The sequence below is a fragment of the Pecten maximus genome, chromosome 6 (assembly GCF_902652985.1).
Source record: "Pecten maximus chromosome 6, xPecMax1.1, whole genome shotgun sequence".
Lineage (NCBI taxonomy): Eukaryota > Metazoa > Mollusca > Bivalvia > Pectinida > Pectinidae > Pecten > Pecten maximus.
This window is the reverse complement of record NC_047020.1, coordinates 7,556,980-7,576,614: the sequence shown is the minus strand read 5'-3', so window position 1 is coordinate 7,576,614 and position 19,635 is coordinate 7,556,980. Positions and strand designations below refer to the sequence as shown.

At 36.1% G+C, this 19,635-nt stretch overlaps 1 protein-coding gene across 1 annotated transcript in view; it reads right to left on the bottom strand.

Annotated features, from left to right (window-relative positions):
- LOC117328857 (arginine kinase-like) overlaps nt 1–15,392 on the bottom strand; it is a 32,720-nt gene extending 17,328 nt beyond the window's left edge. The window contains exon 1 of the mRNA XM_033886437.1: nt 15,266–15,392. The gene's annotated coding sequence lies outside the window, so the exon portion shown is untranslated. The remainder of the gene's footprint in view (nt 1–15,265) is intronic.
- Nucleotides 15,393–19,635: the final 4,243 nt, after the last annotated feature.

Below are 19,635 nucleotides of genomic sequence, written 5' to 3'. Positions count from 1 at the left end.
CGACTTTTATACTAGTATATCAATCCTCAGACCTGTGCAACAGCCTGGTAAGTCAATATTTATATCTTTATAAGAAATTTTGCTCAACTTCATCACATAGATTCAATAAGTTGATGATAATTTGTGAAGTTAATTGAGTTCATAATGAGAAAAAAGACAGAAACACAACATGAAGAAGAATGCGCGGTTTTAACGTGAATAGAGTGATACTTATTACCGACAGGTACGAGGAAATACAAAAAAAAAAATCGGCTCGCGCCTACGGCGCTCGCTTTATCACTAAATTACTGGCCCCCCTTTCGATTGCAGATCTACAGGGGGGCTTCGCCACCCTGGGACCCGCTGGGCGGCCCCCAGACCTCTCGCAAAAAGGAAAAAAAATCAGCTCGCGCCCACGGCGCTCGCATGATCACTTAATTACTGGACCCCCCTTTCGAAAACTCCAGGATCCGCGCCTGATCCCGAATTATTGGAAATGTACTATATTCATTTTCCGCGGAGGGCTTAGACCCCCTTGACCCCATATCAGGGCGCTGCCCTGGACCCGCTGGGCGGCCCCTCGGACCCCACAAAAAAAAAATCGTCTCGCGCCTACGGCGCTCGCATTATTACTAAATTACTGGACCCCCCCGCCCTGGGCGGGCCTGGTGATTCATGTTTTGCTATATTTAATATATATATTCTGATTTGCGTAAATAACTTATTTTGTACTACATAAATTATCAAAACTATCATGGGATGTTGAAATGCTAATTATTGGCTAATTTTGCGGAGATGGCATACGATTTGTTTAGTGTGTAAAATTTAAGGTTAAAAAAAATTTTGCCCCCCCACTTTTTGACGACTTCCTACGCCACTGCACAACATTTATCATCGGACATTTCTACCAGTAATCATCTATTTATTGTTTTTTGAGCTATAAGATAACGCTAAACTAAGGTCGAAGCATAGCCAATAACCTCACTAAATCACAGTTTACAGTAACGACTGGGCGTGTCGCCTACGCCCACTCCATTGAAAGGGTGTGGTTTTGGAAATGTTATGGCCATCATATGGAAAATCATGCATTCTATTCCTAGTTGGTTGGTTTACGGAGCTAAGTATCCATGCAACTTTTGAGGTGATATGTGGATAGTATCATGACTACATAATATGTACGGTGTGTGATACAGTTTCAGCTATAAATGGAACTGAACACGAGAATCAAACTCGAACTGTAATGCATTATTCATGAAAAGGTCATCTATCAAGTTGTTTATGTGGCAGGCAGTAGCGTAATAAGACACAGTTGATAGTAGCGAAAAGTCTGTCCTATGTGAAAAGGGTTATAACTTTAGATTGTAACAGAATATTGGCACAGGATTCTAGGTCATGCTGTAATTCATAGCAGATATCGAGTTATAAATTGATGTGTCAAACAGTAGTTAAAAATATGGAAAATAGTTAATGATGCTGATACCTTCCAGTTAATGAATTACACCAACAAGGTGAAGATCATGTCATATATGGTATGTGCGGTATGAAGCAACAGGGACAAGATTTACTCATATTGAGGGGCAGAAATAGCTAATTTGAAGGAAAGAAAGGAGGCAGAAGAGATCATTTCGGAAGGAAGATTATCCCAATCTTTGATTTCCCAAAGAAAGGAGGGTTCTTTCCTGGCACACGTCATACAGGAAATAGTTTTAAAGAAAAGATGATGTCTAGTTTGTCTTGCTGAAGGGGAAAGATGTTTAAAAGGAGTGACCTCTGTATGAGAATGAATCTTATACAGCATGGTTAGCCTCGCGACTTTTCTGCGACCCGCAAAAATGCTGTGCCATTCCAGGTGATATAAGGGACCTATAGGCCTTATCTTTGATTTTAGAGGGGGAAATACTTTCAGCCTCACTATAAGTCCGATGGTGAATCCAAGATATTTGGCCTATGTAACATCTTCCGGTTCTTGACCATGTGGTATATAGGGATGACTGAAGGGATGTATATTTCTCTGACAGAAAGGGCTTAGCATTTCCCAGAATAGAAAGTCATTTTCCATTTTGTCTCCGACAGGTCTAACTTATCGAGATATTTTTGCAGGGAGAGGACCTTTGTTTATGATTATGGTTAGGTTCATGATGGTGTCATCTACAAAAATCTGATAGATGATGAAATACCCTCAGCAATGCCATTATTGTAAAATAAGGAACGGCTTGACCCGAAAATCGAGCATTGGGACACTCCTGACCTTAATTGGCAGAATAAGAGTTTGTTTTGTTTTTGGGTGTTTAACGTCTTTGCAACAGCCAGGATCATATGAGGCCGGATGTCAAGGTCACACCAACAGCCAGGATCATATGAGGTCGGATGTCAAGGTCACACCAACAGCCAGGGTCACATGAGGTCGGATGTCAAGGTCACACCAACAGCCAGGATCATATGAGGCCGGATGTCAAGGTCACACCAACAGCCAGGATCATATGAGGTCGGATGTCAAGGTCACACCAACAGCCAGGGTCACATGAGGTCGGATGTCAAGGTCACACCAACAACCAGGGTCATATGAGGTCGGATGTCAAGGTCACACCAACAGCCAGGATCATATGAGGTCGGATGTCAAGGTCACACCAACAGCCAGGGTCATATTAGGTCGGATGTCAAGGTCACACCAACAGCCAGGGTCACATGAGGTCGGATGTCAAGGTCACACCAACAGCCAGGGTCACATGAGGTCGGATGTCAAGGTCACACCAACAGCCAGGGTCACATGAGGTCTTTTACGATAAACATACCTCGAGATACAGCGGGCCTTATTCCATATTCTTTTCTTTCCACGCTACTGCGCGGATTCCAAGTTGATGAATAGGTAGTGCATGACTCACCTCATCAAATGCCTTATTAAGTCCACAAATTAGATATCTGTTTGTTTTCCATGTTTAAAGTTACATATGATATTATCAATAATTTCTAAAAGTTGGCTCTCGCATGACCTGGACTGCTTGAAACCATAATATGCAACAAATACAAGTGATAGATAGGGGCGGGGATTTTCAGAATTTTCGGCCTTTTTGTATACTTTTTTTTTTTTTACTTTTTTTTTGCATCCCTATCCACAAAGGTTTATAACTCCGGCCAAAAATGAATATCAATATGACGTTAAAGTTTGACGTATAATCCAGTTTGATATAGCCACGTACTAAGTTATAATGATATGACAAGTGGTAGGGGAAAAATAGGAAAACTTAAAGTGTGATTGACGCAGACGACGCGTGACAACTTATCGGCCATCCTTCGCAGCACAATAACAATAAACAACTTGAGTTGGCTTTCACAAAGCTACCGAGGTTGAAAAAGTACACTCACTGTTTTGTAAAAAAAAAAGTCTAGGTGTTTCGAAAAGTACTAGTCACGATTTACATGTAGTTTATTTTTGAATTAGGCAGATTACCTATGTATATAGTTAGAAAATTGAAAATTTTGAAATACTGGACTAAAATTAAAGATACGGATAACTGTGTGTTGAGAGCATGCTATGGACACAGGTTACTAAATAATGATGAGTGGATAGTGAATATTAAACTAGAACTAGATAAACTAGGATTAGGGTATTTTTTTGAACAGCACTCTTGATAGTAACATTACTTACAAATTAATCGAAAGCAAATTCCAAGAAATTCATATTCAAGAACTGCTATGTAATATTCGAAATTCTCCAAAAGGTTATTTATATCAACATTTGATAGACAATTTTGGCTTGCAATTTTATTTAAGGGAACCTATGGATCACCGATACAAGAAGTGCATATCAAAAATTAGATTATCGTCACATCAGCTAACTATAGAGAGTGGAAGATACAGGAATGTAACAAGAGAAAATAGGAGATGTACATTATGCAATAATATTGATATTGAGGATGAGTTCCATTTCATTTTAAAATGTTCTTTTTACATAGACTTACGTACTAAATATTTGAAACCATACTATTATCGTAGACCTAGCGTTTTCAAACTTATTCAACTCATGAGTGTGAAAAATGTCAAAGAATTTTGCATATAAACGAAGGTCAGAAGCATTATAAGTAAATACTTGTTGTGTTCGTTTCAAATATTATATTTCATTTCTATTGAGATATATTGATGTAATGTTTATTCCAGTCAGAACAACAAGTACTGCAGACTGTACACATAAATATCTATGTATATGCAAAGTATACATATCGGTGTCTTTCACAATATTTATGTAATACTTTGACTCAAAGAATACTTTTTTTTCAGTTTTGAAATCTTTTTTATTCATCCTTTTACATATAGTATACATACAGGTACATTATATTACATGGTATAATAATACAGACATATCATTACAGCAGTAAGATGTACAATACGTATTAAGTGATGAATAAAAAAAAAAGGATTGGTTGGGTTTTTTTGGAATACAGAGACAAACAAACAAACAACCTTCCACTCACGCTTTCTCTCATTTTAATATATTGTGTTTAAAGGTATAAAAAAAAAGAAAAACTTTTGACTTACTTTTAAGTACATGTTATGATATGTGTGAAGAAGATCTGAAAAATTATTCACTTATATAGACCATTTTTTCACAAAACTATCATACTCCATGTTGTTTTTGTAAATTACCTCCTCTGTTTTTAGATACAAATCTAGTTCTTTTATGAATCCATTAATACAGGGGAGACAATTTTTAATTTCTTGTTTATAAATATGGAATTTTGCTTTTAATACTAACGTATTGAGATATTTGACTTCTTGATCTTTATGTAACTTTCCCAAGATTACATCCGTAACATGTAATTGTAAATTAGTTAAAGTATCATCATATAGCCATACTTTGAAATCTTCCCAGAAGATTGCTACTAGTCTGCATTCCCAAAAAATGTGGACTATAGTTTCTGTATGACGGTTACAAAAAGTACATAATGGAGAGTCCTTTAGGTTTATCATATGTAGATATTTGTTTGTACTTATAATCCTGTGTATTATTCTATATTGAAACCATCTTAATTTACAGTTTATAGTGGATTTAAAAGGGATTATGTTTATTTTTTTCCACCATACTGTACCTTCTACAAAATTCAGTTCTTCTGACCATTTTGTAATGTATTTATTGTTTGTTTTCAAGTTTTTAATAAATAAATTATAAACAGAACGACCTCTTTGCTTGTTTGTGAGTATATAGTATATATGAATTGGACAATGTGGTAGAGAAAAGGTGTGGTGTCTATTTTGAATAGCATACCAAGTTGCTCTGATGGCGTTACGTAAACCATAAAATTGAGTGATTGGAGGGTAAAAATTGTGTTTGGCACAAAATATGTCGTACGATTGAATTAGACTACCATTCTCATCTAGTAGATCATATATGTACGTAAAAATATCTCTATCTGCCCATCTCTTGAAGTAAATAGGTTTGTTATCTACTTTTATGTTATTATTGTACCATAGGTGTTGATATATGTTGTCATCTTCATCGACACAATTTGAAAAGATGTATAGATCAGAAAGTACCTCCTTCCAAAAAATATTTTTAATTACATTTGCCTTTTTATTTAAAAATTCTTTTCCGAATTTAAATATGGAGTTAATATTACAACCAATAATACTTTCGAAGATGGCTTTACATGCTCCGTTTGATTTTAGTATCCTTTGGACCCATGATAATTTTAGGGCTTTTATGAAGTATTCTATGTTGAACATTTTTAGTCCACCTTCCTCATAAGGTTTTATTATTTGGTTTCTTGAGATTCTATCATTTTTACCATTCTATATGAATTTGAAAAAGGTTTGTTCCAAGTCTTTTAAAACTTCACCATTTGGTTTTGGGATATTTGTAAATAAACGTATTAACTTAGGCAAAATTATACTTTTGATGACTGTTATTTTGCCTAACGTACTTAGTAACCTTTTGGACCATGTATGTATAAGTGATTTTACTTCTTTTAGTTTCTCTAAATAATTTATTTCAGTAATTAGATGTGTATCGACACTAAGTTTTATTCCTAGAAACGTGAAGGGTTCATCAGTCCAGGTCAGGTCTTTTTCTAAACAGATTCTATCAGCACTGTGTGCCTTGCTACCAATCCAGACACATTTTGTTTTGTCAATATTAGGCCTAAGACCAGAGTATTTTGCGTATTGGTCCAAGATATTTAGTGTATTTCTGAGAGATCTTTCAGAACCATCTAATATGATGCTCGTATCGTCAGCATATTGTGATAACGTAATCTCCTTGTCATTTAATTTAATACCTTTGATGTTTTTGTTATTACGAATCATAATGACTCAAAGAATACTTGAATAATTAATAAGAACATATATTTAATAAGAACATATATTTGAAATTGTGTTTACATCGCAATCGATCACTCTCCAAATGTGAAATTATGTTTATTACAACATGTTCATGAATGAAAATTAACTATGTAAACCTTTGGGCTGTAAGGCCCCTGGAATAAAATTGAATGAATGAATGACTTATCGGCCATCCTTCGCAGCACAATAACAATAAACAACTTATCAGGAATCTTCATTTAACAAACAGGATGATTGATTGTGATAAGTTCTCACTAAAAGCACACACAAAAATTCACATTTCAATGACGTTCTGAAAAGATGTAAACATATTTGCTATCTACAATTACGAAATATTGTCCAAATTGTGTAATTGAAATATTCGTTAACTAGACCAGAAAATTCTAGTGAAGAAAGGATTCTCTAAAACCTAGAATAGCTCCCAACATTTAAATAAATCTGTACAAAATATTAATTATACATTGTATAACTGTAGTATAGGGAGTCATTAGATCGACACTAGCCCTCCACACACACGTTATTTATACTGTGAACACTAGTTACTAGTACTATATCCTTGTCCTCAAAGGCTTGTTCAAAAGTTACACAGGTGACTAGTACTTACATGTATATAGACCTATGTAAGTGTAGAGACATCTAATGTGGTACCCCTTGGCTACATAATCCCATGTCATTATAGGTATAGAGCAGATCAAAAACACATCTACTGCCATAATATATTCTTTTATCTCTCTTAACTCATCTTTCGTTTCTTTTTTCTTTTCCCTGGATTCCGTTTACAAATTTCATATTCCCATGTACATAGAGGACGCGGATGAGAGCAGAACAGTTAAAGCAAATACGTAAAGAGAACGCCATTAGGCACAAAGTGTTGATCAGTTCTGTAGAAACGTTCTGAGGGGTTGTTCAGTTGTCTTTGTAGACAAAGTATTGTTCAGTTCTGTAGAAACGTTCTGAGGGGTTGTTCAGTTGTCTTTGTAGACAAAGTATTGTTCAGTTCTGTAGAAACGTTCTGAGGGGTTGTTCAGTTGTCTTTGTAGACAAAATGTAATCCTCTCTACCAAGTGGTTATTTCTGAAGGGTTTATATAGCACATTTATTAAAGGAATAATTCTTGTTCTTTATCGTTTATTGGTGTAAAAAGGGCATTTTTTTCTACAGATATTTTAGATTACGCACATTAGTGCGTTATGTTAAAATATCAGTTTAAATCTACAGTTTACACACCAAGAAACGATAAAAATAAAGAAATATTCCTTATATTTACATTCTTACCTGCGGTTTTTTTGTTATAAAAAATAAACCAACATTCTTTCGGCGTTATACTAGTAGACTTAACAGTCGGACAATGGATCCGCTAAACAGATGATTCAAATATGGAAAGGTTGTCAACTACAGGAATATAGTCCAAAGTAACATCGTTTTTATATTCCATTTCTGTGAGATATTTCAAATATTTTATGTTTTTAATGTTTTATCGTTGTATTTTAGTTAATTCTACCATATTCATATTTTACTGGAAAAATAGTCAAAACAGAAAAGAAAACAGTCATTGCACATTCACACTAATGGTGCATGTGTGCACCGGTCCGACTTTGCGTGATATGTATTCCTACGCGTCATCTTTGCACACATGTAAACGATGTGTTCGTTAGGTAAGGTTATTTATCCCATAACTACGCTTGTTTCACAACTGATATGGCACGTGATAAGATTCGTAGCAGTGTGTTATTGTTTTTGTTTTCACAACGTGGTGTGTAACTATTTTCTACGCCTCTGATTGGTCATTTGTGACGCCAAACAAATCTGATTGGCTAACCTCTGGTCTTTGACCACGGACTATTTTTTACTACTCTCACTTATTCTTATTTGTCGGCTGGCTTCAAAAGATCAACATGAACATGTTTTGTGGATTTGCCGATGGTCAACATTAGCATAACTGGGGAGAGATATGCTGGCACTGTGGGGTATTTTTTCTCTCCCAGAATGCCTCATTCAAGATGGCTGCCAATGGGGCAGCCATCTTGAATGAGGCATTCTGGGAGAGAAAAATACCCCACAGATGTCATCAATTCTCTCCACTGTATCTTGGTTTCAAGTTCTTTGTTGACACACTTTTGTTACTGACTGTGTACATCATATGTTTAAATATTGGTAACCCCCAAACTTTCTAGAATGAGGCTGTGAAGAATTCAACATGGCAGCCTCCATGTGTTTACACCAGCTCAGGATGTTTTAAACATATAAATATATATTTAAAATATAGCAGGTAAGTTGATTTTTAATCTTTTTAATCTTATCATAGAATATTTATTGTAAATATATGAGTATATTATAGAATGAAGCTGTTTTTATCATGATTTACGGAGACTGATTTGTTGATGCTCAAGTTATCATTGACTCAGTGTTACAGAGGTCATTTTTTGGAGATTACAGTAGATTTAAATAGTTTTTATTGTAAAATGTAATCATGTTAGTTCAAAATAATCATTCTGAGTTGATGTCTTCATAACAGTAGTAAAATAAAGGTTTTGTTTTGTTGTTAGAACTAAAAATACTACCATGGTAAAATGCTTTCACTTTCTATTCCCGGAACTTTCTAGATAGTGTGACGTCACAGCCATAACTGTCTTGAGTTGTACGGAGGTCTGACAAAAATGTCAAATAATGACAAAATTGACAAAATCATGACAAATTCATGACAAAACATGACAAAACATGACAAAATCATGACAACAGACCTTGTAGTCTAGAAGTCTACACAGTGACGACAGACCTTGTAGTCCACGAGCATAGCTTACCACCAAAATATCGAAAAATACGTCCAAGCAAAAATCACCACCGGTGCTATCTGTCAGAAGGTAGGAGTTCCTTATGACAAATCTTTATCCATGCAGGAACAGCTACAATTGTTCCAGTTACAACTACTGGATTGTCGCCAACATTAGACCAACACTTCCCTCTCTATTGCCTGGACAATCTTGAGGTATAATATCGAGATAATTCAGTGCATATCGACTACCAACAGCCATTGCTTCCCTGTATAATGCACACTAATCGTTTGTGTATTTTGTACAGCTTACCAGCAACATCTCGGTTTGTTGCCTTATGCGATTCTACATCTCGGGTTGTTGTCTTGTGCTATTCTACATATCGGGTTGTTGTCTTGTGCTATTCTTCATATCGGGTTGTTGTCTTGTGCTATTCTTCATATTGGGTTGTTGTCTTGTGCTATTCTACATATCGGGTTGTTGTTTTGTGCTATTCTACATATCGGGTTGTCTTGTGCTATTCTACATCTCGGGTGGTTGTCTTGTGCTATTCTTCATATCGGGTTGTTTTGTTCGATTCTACATCTTCAGTTGTTGTCTTGTGCTATTCTACATATCGGGTTGGTGTCTTGTGCTATTCTTCATTTTGGGTTGTTGTCTTGTGCTATTCTTCATATCGGGTTTTTTGTGGGATTCTACATCTCGGGTTGTTGTCTTGTGCTATTCTACATATCGGGTTGTTGTCTTGTGCTATTCTACATCTCGGGTTGTTTTGTGCTATTCTTCATATCGGGTTGTTGTTTTGTGCTATTCTACATATCGGGTTGTTGTCTTGTGCTATTCTACATCTCGGGTTGTTGTCTTGTGCTATTCTACATCTTCAGTTGTTGTCTTGTGCTATTCTACATATCGGGTTGTTGTCTTGTGCTATTCTTCATATCGGGTTGTTGTCTTGTGCTATTCTACATATCGGGTTGTTGTCTTGTGCTATTCTTCATATCGGGTTGTTGTCTTGTGCTATTCTACATATCGGGTTGTTGTCTTGTGCTATTCTACATACTGGCCTGTCCCGGGCGAGAGCCCAGGCCAGGACTGAGTGTCCAGGAGTGGCTCCCTGGAAACCGACTACATAATATAGTAACATCTAACCTGTTATAGTCCTAAGTCCTAGGTATGAGTATATATGATTGATTGATACATGATAATACGGAAGACGTCTGTCATATAGCCTAAGACAATATTAGATAACCATGTACAACATGTACCATTAATATCAGATCAACTACGTCAACAGGTAAACAGAGTTGGTGCCAAAGGGCAAATGTGTTATATAGAAATACAGATCTAGGAATATATTTAGATATAAAATCTGATATATATTTTTAACTAAATTTTAAAATAATTTATTATATTTCATTCGTCCCTTTGTCAAAAATGATTTCAAATTAGATATAATTTCGACATCATATAAGTAAATTCTAAAATAATTAATTATGTTGATATCGTCCCTTTGGCATAAATTATTGAAAAGTAAGAAAACTATAACATGTTTAGATTATTGTAAAACAAAAAATTAAAATAACGAAAGAAATTGTGGTGAAGGCTAGATACTTATACTAAATATTATGACGGTATAGTATTGAATGAAATGACATTCATTATACATTGCTTACATTTAGAATAAGAAATGAAGTTATATAGATACTAATAATGAATGGAATACTAATCATGAAGTAACATGATTACATTACGTAGTACGTAACAAAAATCATAAAGCAATAAAGCTTATAATGAAATGACATAGCAACATATATATTACTGATAGTAATATCAAATGTATTAATCAAATAACATTTAGTTTGTACTTTATATGTGTACAAAAACTTTAAATGTGTACTTGAAATGCATTAAATTATATCAACAAAAGATAAGTATTAAATTCACACAATATTTTCTTCACACAGTTCACTTGTTGTAATTCCAGTATTAATGTCCAACGTAATTAAAGAAATGTTTATGTACTGTTATTAAAATGAATGTTAAAATTAAATGGCGTGGAAACGATGTACAACCATCTGAAAATCCAACTGTGACTTCTCGCACTCCAATTAGGCTGAGAATATGTGGAAAAAACCGTTCAGGAAGTTCCGTGTATTGTGAAGATGTTCCTCTTCAGAAATGGAAGTGGTATATCCTTTTTCCTCGGCAATTGTACTGCATCGAGTATTCCAAATCCGTCGAATAATCTTGTTAAGTGTTAGTGGATGTGTAGATGTAGATATTTCTTCTTCGGACAAGGAAATGTAGACTTATTTTCCCTGGCATTTGAACTGCATCAGGTATTTCCTTATCCGTTGAAGTATGGTGCGTTGTTATGTCGTTCGAGTACAGTAGATTATATTTTAGATATCAGTGCGTGTATTATCACGTCACTATCTCTGACTCTGACATAATATGGAAACAGTTCAAATTACAAATTAAAACCTCGTGTTGGAATCACGTTAGGCTGAACTCTCCATTGTTGTTGATATAGGTGAAGACGTCTCTTCGGTATATATGAATAAATAAAATTGTTGTAATATATAAAATAGTGTCTCTTCAGTTGAAGATAGCATACATGAAGTCGAAGCCTCTTCTGATATGTTGAGGATGATATGATGAAAATGTTGGAACTTCTGTATGAAAAACACAGCACATAAACAATTCGATAAAACGTTGAAGAAAAGTTACAATATTGATGATGCATTAATCCTCTTCGATAACTGGAGGTGGCATTATGGATTGAAGACGTGGGTCAATTGGCGTTTGTTGGTACGATGGTGGTATCAATGGAACTGCCGCTGGTGAAGTAACTGGTGTCACAATTTACAGGTGTTGCAGATTTAAACTTCCTTCTAATCTTAGTAAACATTTGCCGTACATTAAAACTAATGCTATTGTAATAATGCTTTGAATTTCAATTACGTATATAAAATGCGGTGTAAAACATTATGTAAAAAACAACAAATACTAACTCAATTGTGATATACGTAGGTAATTGGATTAAATATTCTTTATGGTGTTTTTGAAATAGGGAAACTATACATCATAATTTTCAGATTAACTAGACTATACACATTTTAGTTTTACATGTCGCTATTTACTGATAATGAAAAAAATAGCTTGAGGGCTTATTCAAGCTTTATATACCTCGCTCTCCAATTAGGCTGAGGCTAAAAAAAATAAATGTAATGAATTATAAAAAAAAAAAATAAGATAGCAGCAAGTAACACTAAAATTTTAAGAAATTACTTTGATTCATTGAATACTAACTTTCATGAAATACATAATTTGCTAACTGTTTCAAACATGAAGATATGAATAAAAAAAATGTGCTTGTTGTGTCGTCTACCGTACACAAAATCAAGCCTGATATGTCGCACTCCAATTAGGCTGACACGAAAACAAAATGGATGAAATGAAATTTACCAGAAAAATTCCTAGTTATGTATTTGTGTAATATGTATACATTCAGATACTCTCGAAACATAATTTTCGGCATAAATTCAAGAGGTATTCCAAAATCCGTAGTAGTAATACATTTATAAACGATGTTCTGGTCGGAATACATTGAAACCGAGTGTTTCTGATCTGATAATGCACGTGTATGTGTAGTATGATGTCAAAGGAGAACAGTACATTTATCATACCATGTATATATTGTGTGTGCGTAAAACCGCATCACTATCTCTGAACTCCGACAATATGATGATGTTTCATTTACTTTATAATCCCCGTGTTAAATCACGTGGGCGAAACTCATCATAGGATCAATGTGTAAAGATGTAAAATTTATATATGTAAAAATGTAAAAACAATTAATATTAAAGTATATAGGAATTTTCTGGTAATGCTATGAAAACAGTGCAATTTAGATAATTCATAAAAAATAATAATTATGGTAAGAAAAATGTTTGTTTTAGTTTAATTCAAAAATGAAACATATAATTACTTAGGTATAACTAACCTAAAGTGATGTTAAAAAAATTATATAGCTATCAATGGCAAATGTTTACGAAGATAGTCAGAAGTCAAATCAACGTACCTGCATCTTGTTAACAGTAGACATAATAGGTGGTTGGTGATAGTATAGCAGTTTTATGGCGTAGATTCGTATAGTGGAAACTTCATGTTGTGTCCGTTTTCCGTCCAGCTTCGCTCCGAGGTCGCGGCATCAGTATAATGAAATGACTCTTCTTTCTTGGATGGTATTTTTATTAAGGGTATACATACATATATACATACATATAACACCTCTGTACATGTATCTGTACTGGCCTGTCCCGGGCGAGAGCCCAGCCCAGGACTGAGTGTCCAGGAGTGGCTCCCTGGAAACCGACTACATAATATAGTAACATCTAACCTTTTATAGTCCTAAGTCCTAGGTATGAGTATATATGATTGATTGATACATGATAATACGGAAGACGTCTGACATATAGCCTAAGGTAACATTAGATAACCATGTACAACATGTACTATTAATATCAGATCAACTACGTCAACAGGTAAACAGAGTTGGTGCCAAAGGGCAAATGTGTTATATAGAAATACAGATCTAGGAATATTTTTAGATATAAAATATGATATATATTTTTAACTAAATTTTAAAATAATTTATTATATTTCATTGTGCTATTCTTCATATCGGGTTGTTGTTTTGTGCTATTCTACATATCGGGTTGTTGTCTTGTGCTATTCTACATATCGGGTTGTTGTCTTGTGCTATTCTACATATCGCGTTCTTGCCATGAGCGATTCTACATATCGGGTTCTTGCCATGAGCGTTTCTACATATCGGGTTGTTGTTTTGTGCTATTCTACATATCGGGTTGTTGCCATGAGCGATTCTACATTGACGTAAGATAACCACCTTGCAGTTTGATTCAAACATTGCAAAAACTCGATCATCGATTTCTTACCTACAATTCATTCGTTTACAATGCCTCACCCATTGCAGTGTGTCGGTGTTTACATAAATAAATATACTGACATATAAGTTGCCGCATGTTTTATAAATATTGTATATTTTGTATATTTATTCATATTTTTATATGTTTTGTTGTAAAGCTAGCATAGATAACGCATTAACTTATTTTATTTTATTTCTACCTGTTTTAATTACTATGTTGTTAACTAGGGTCATTAGAATATACAGTATTACAAAGCTATCTTTTCGGATGAATTACCATGTTCGTATCAGGTGTCCGACAGTTCTGTCTTACACATACTCATGTAATTTACAGTCAATTAAAACAAATTAAAGATATTTTTATCACATAACACAGAAAACTGACATTTTGAAAAAGTTCGAAACGTGGAGGACATAATCAAACGGATCCAGTTATTCATGCCGTCACGGTCGACCGAGTTTAAACACACTACATGTACTTGTATGCTAATGACATACACTACGTATACATGTATGCTAATGACATACACTACATAACCAGCCAGCGCTGTGATAAAACACCTGTACCAAGGGTTGATGTATGTATATTATTCCAGTGATCATTTTTAAAACGTATAGTGATAATGTAATGCATGTAAATAGATTGTCGATCATTTTCGTCAATTTATCATTTCAGATAGGTCTATACACGAAAATGACTTCGTACCATATGAAGCGTGAATGATTGGTACCTAATTTAGACAACTTGTCTACCTTTTTAGGTTTCTACGCCGTACAATCCTATTTCTATCTATACCCATGTTAGGAAAATAAGTATCGATTTGTCCACCTATTTTAAAAGAGCACAAGACGAACATGTCCAGCTGCTTAAGGAATTAAAACATTATCATATTTATTCAAGCGATTAAAATCAATTTCTAAACAAACATTTTTGGTGGGTTTTTTTTTGTATTCTTACTTTTCATACGTCATTCTATAAAACTGAGACACAATAATAAATGTCTTCGTGTCATAAATAATTCACGTTGTTTTATCGGTAATGAAACATGTGCTTTCTTCGTCCATCGTCTTAAATCTTTAATCAACTTAATGTATTCATAATTTTAGATGAAATGAATAATCCAGTATTACAGTAGATCATCTATACATTTCATATAAAGAAAGTAATATGATACATTTAAGATTTAAAAAGTTCACATAACTATGTTAATTACGTCAGAGAATCACCTACCTTACAGCTGTAATAATAACGACACGTGTATAAGCCGCCGCTCTCAAACCCTATGGCTGTTGTAATAAAGAATGTCAACGTCCCTTCAGTAATATGTATACTCCAATGAGGTTGTCGACCCGCCTCGTGTGTTAATCGACAGCAAGGACAATATGTATTAATGTAACTATATATATAACTCATCGGCAGTCCTGTAGGCATGATGTCATGTAGTATGCAGCCGAAATACAAAGATCGTTTTAAAAACATATCCACGAGAAATCAGATCGTTTTAATAACACATACGACTTCTACTGGCCCCACAACACATACCACTTGTACTGGCCCCACAACACATACCACTTGTACTGGCCCCACAACACATACCACTTGTACTGGCCCCACAATACATACCACTTGTAATGGCACCACAACATTTACCACTTGTACTGGCACCACAACACATACCACTTGTACTGGCCTCACAACACATACCACTTGTACTGGCCTCACAACACATACCACTTGTACTGGCCTCACAATACATACCACTTGTACTGGCACCACAATACATACCACTTGTACTGGCACCACAATACATACCACTTGTACTGGCCTCACAACATATACCACTTGTACTGGCACCACAATACATACCACTTGTACTGGCACCACAACACATACCACTTGTACTGGCCCCACAATACATACCACTTGTACTGTCCCCACAACACATACCACTTGTACTGGCCTCACAACACATACCACTTGTACTGGCCCCACAACACATACCACTTGTACTGGCCCCACAACACATACCACTTGTACTGGCCTCACAATACATACCACTTGTACTGGCCTCACAACATATACCACTTGTACTGGCCCCACAACATTTACCACTTGTACTGGCCCCACAGCATATACCACTTGTACTGGCCTCACAACACATACCACTTGTACTGGCCCACAACACATACCACTTGTACTGGACCCACAACACATACCACTTGTACTGGCCCCACAACACATACCACTTGTACTGGCCCCACAACACATACCACTTGTACTGGCCCCACAATACATATCACTTGTACTGTCCCCACAATACATACCACTTGTACTGGCCTCACAACACATACCACTTGTACTGGCACCACAATACATACCACTTGTACTGGCCCCACAACACATACCACTTGTACTGGCCCCACAATACATACCACTTGTACTGGCCCCACAATACATACCAATTGTACTGGCCTCACAACATATACCACTTGTACTGGCCCCACAACATTTACCACTTGTACTGGCACCACAACATATACCACTTGTACTGGCCCCACAATACATACCACTTGTACTGGCCTCACAACACATACCACTTGTACTGGCCCCACAACATTTACCACTTGTACTGGCCCCACAATACATACCACTTGTACTGGCCCCACAACACATACCACTTGTACTGGCCTCACAACACATACCACTTGTACTGGCCCACAACACATATCACTTGTACTGGCCTCACAACACATACCACTTGTACTGGCCTCACAACACATACCACTTGTACTGGCCCCACAATACATACCACTTGTACTGGCCCCACAATACATACCAATTGTACTGGCCTCACAACATATACCACTTGTACTGGCCCCACAACATTTACCACTTGTACTGGCCCCACAGCATATACCACTTGTACTGGCCTCACAACACATACCACTTGTACTGGCCCACAACACATACCACTTGTACTGGCCCCACAACACATACCACTTGTACTGGCCCCACAACACATACCACTTGTACTGGCCCCACAACATATACCACTTGTACTGTCCCCACAACATATATCACTTGTACTGTCCCCACAACATATATCACTTGTACTGTCCCTACAATACATACCACTTGTACTGGCCCCACAACATATACCACTTGTACTGGCCCCACAATACATACCACTTGTACTGTCCCCACAACATATATCACTTGTACTGTCCCCACAACATATACCACTTGTACTGTCCCCACAATACATACCACTTGTACTGGCCCCACAACACATACCACTTGTACTGGCCTCACAATACATACCACTTGTACTGGCCTCACAATACATACCACTTGTACTGGCCCCACAACACATACCACTTGTACTGTCCTCACAACACATACCACTTGTACTGTCCCCACAATACATACCACTTGTACTGTCCCCACAATACATACCACTTGTACTGGCCTCACAATACATACCAATTGTACTGGCCCCACAACATATACCACTTGTACTGGCCTCACAACACATACCAATTGTACTGGCCCCACAAAACATACCACTTGTACTGGCCCCACAATACATACCACTTGTACTGGCCCCACAACACATATCACTTGTACTGGCCTCACAACACATACCCCTTGTACTGTCCCTACAACACATACCACTTGTACTGTCCCCACAATACATACCACTTGTACTGGCACCACAACACATACCACTTGTACTGGCCTCACAACACATACCACTTGTACTGGCCCCACAATACATACCACTTGTACTGGCCCCACAATACATACCACTTGTACTGGCCTCACAACACATACCACTTGTACTGGCCCCACAATACATACCACTTGTACTGGCCCCACAACATATACCACTTGTACTGGCCCCACAACCTATACCACTTGTACTGGCCCCACAATACATACCACTTGTACTGGCCCCACAATACATACCACTTGTACTGGCCTCACAATACATACCATTGTACTGGCCTCATTTACACTCTCCCAACAGGTATACTGGTATCAAACCATGGATAAATAACAACATTAGGCTTAAGATGAGGCAGAGAAACAGAATACACAAAAAGGCTAAAATAAATAATAATCCTCACTATTGGCAAAGATTTCGCACCCTTAGAAATGAAACTGTTGACCTGATCCGTGAAGCAAAGGCAAATTACATAAAAAAAAATGAAAACTCTCTGAACGATAACTTAGTCTCCCCAGACAAATGGTGGAAGATAGCAAAATCTATCACAAACTTCTCTAATAAATCCTCCTCTATCCCCCCTCTTGAATTAAATAACCAGGTCATTCATCACCCAATTGATAAAGCTGAAGTCCTGAACAATCACTTCACTAATATCTCTACTTCAACACCTAACCTTGAACTTCCCCAAACTGCACAAAACTTTATCCCAATTTCACTAACACATATTCAAGTCACTGAACAAGATGTCTCTGATCAAATTAACATTCTTAATGCTAATAAGCCACCAGGCCCTGATGGCGTTATTCCAAAAATTGTTAAAAAACTGAACTCTTCTCTAAAACTACCACTTACACTATTATTTAATAAATCTTTAGAATCAGGGATTGTACCTAATAGTTGGAAACAAGCAAATATTAATGCTATTTACAAAGGAAATGGTTCTACTAATGATGTCCTAAATTACAGACCTATATCAATAACTTCTTGTTTTAGTAAATTGATGGAAAAAGTTGTTTTTAAATATCTTCATAATTACCTTGTTGAAAACTCTATTATAACTAAGCATCAGTCTGGATTTACACCAGGTGACTCTACAGTCAATCAGTTATTATTCATATATAATGAAATTGTTAGTAATATGGATCAGGGAAAGGTGTTAAGGTTTGTATTTTGTGACATCAGTAAAGCCTTTGACCGAGTTTGGCACCAAGGTCTTCTTCAAAAACTAAAAAATTATGGAATTGATGGAAATTTACTTGTCTGGATTCAAAGTTATCTTACAGATAGATTGCAAAGAGTTAGCACTGAAGGTTATTTCTCTCAATTCAAGGTTATTAATGCAGGGGTTCCTCAGGGATCTGTTCTTGGCCCACTTCTCTTTCTTCTTTACATAAATGATATCACAGAAAATGTTAATACTAATCTTAAGCTTTTTGCAGATGACACTTCCCTTTACATAATCATTGATGAAAACCCCGCTCAAGCTGCACAAGCACTAACCTCTGACCTTACTAACATAAGTGAATGGGCAAACATATGGGACATCAAATTTAACCCCAATAAAACTAAATCAGTCATATTTTCAAGGAAACAAGACACAAATCACCCAACATTAACTTTTCAAAACAGCCAGATTACTGACACTACATCACATACACACCTAGGGCTCACCCTTAAAGATGATGCATCATGGAGACAACATATTCAGAACATATATGAAAAAGCATACAGCAGACTTAACATTCTTCGATACATAAAAACAAAAGTCAATCGAAAAACATTAATCAAAATTTACACTGCTTTTATTAGGCCAATATTAGAATACGCTGACATTGTTTGGGATAACTGCACACAACAATCTGCCGATCTT